This window comes from Daktulosphaira vitifoliae, unplaced genomic scaffold, assembly GCF_025091365.1.
Source record: "Daktulosphaira vitifoliae isolate Bord-2020 unplaced genomic scaffold, ASM2509136v1 Scaffold_2, whole genome shotgun sequence".
Taxonomy (NCBI): Eukaryota; Metazoa; Arthropoda; class Insecta; order Hemiptera; family Phylloxeridae; genus Daktulosphaira; species Daktulosphaira vitifoliae.
In genome coordinates this window covers 9,840,200-9,841,105 of record NW_026099573.1, presented here as the reverse complement: position 1 = coordinate 9,841,105, position 906 = coordinate 9,840,200, and the positions used below count along the sequence as shown (strand labels likewise).

Below are 906 nucleotides of genomic sequence, written 5' to 3'. Positions count from 1 at the left end.
CAAAAAAATTACAAATTTAAAAATCGCTAATTTTCGAAATTTTTTCAATTTTTTTTACATAAAAGTGCCATAACTTTTTCAAAAATGAACATATCAATATAAATATTTTTTATATAGATGCATAATATCATTAACTTTCACTGGGTATATTTTTTTCATAAATTTAACCCTTAACCTGCACACAAGGGGGGATTTAAAATAACAACTTTTTCACAAAAAATTAATTTTTTTAACTTAAATTTTGAAAATGTTCCGGAAGGTCTGACACATTTATATATATCTTAAATTAAAGCTAATGTAATATGCTTTATCAGGAAAAAAAAAATTTCGGACTTTATCTTATCTTCATAGTGAAAATGGCTACCGAATGCTATTTTTGTGTGAAAATTTTCGATTTTGTATTTTCCATTTTTAACTTTATTATGCTATAACTTTTTGAAAAATGTATGAATCATTACAATTTTTTTATGAGAAGTAGTATTTATATAGATCTTTCATTCGACATACTGTTTTTTTAAATCGGACCATTTCCCTAAATACAGGGGGGATTCAAAACATAAAAATGCATATAGAAAGTAGAACTTTTTCAACGTAACTTTTGAAAGTGTTCCGGAAGGTCTGACACTTTTATATATATCTTAAATTAAAGCTAATGTAATATACTTTATAATGGTAAAAAAAAATTTCGGACTTTATTTTATCTTCATGGTGAAAACAGATATTAAACTTAATAAAAAAAAAACCCAGCACGTAAAAAAATTCTTTTTTATATTTTTAACTTTNAGGGGGGTCGCGGCATAGTGGTGACATGGTATAGATGGATCAAGTATAATGATATCTGACAGTGATTAAAATCACAATCAAAAATAAACGCTTCGATGCAAATCTTTAGATAGTGTTTAATTT

At 25.2% G+C, this 906-nt stretch overlaps 1 protein-coding gene across 1 annotated transcript in view; it reads left to right on the top strand.

Annotated features, from left to right (window-relative positions):
* The window catches only part of LOC126897411 (uncharacterized), a 55,444-nt gene that overhangs the window by 41,229 nt on the left and 13,309 nt on the right, over positions 1 to 906 (top strand). The window lies entirely within an intron of this gene.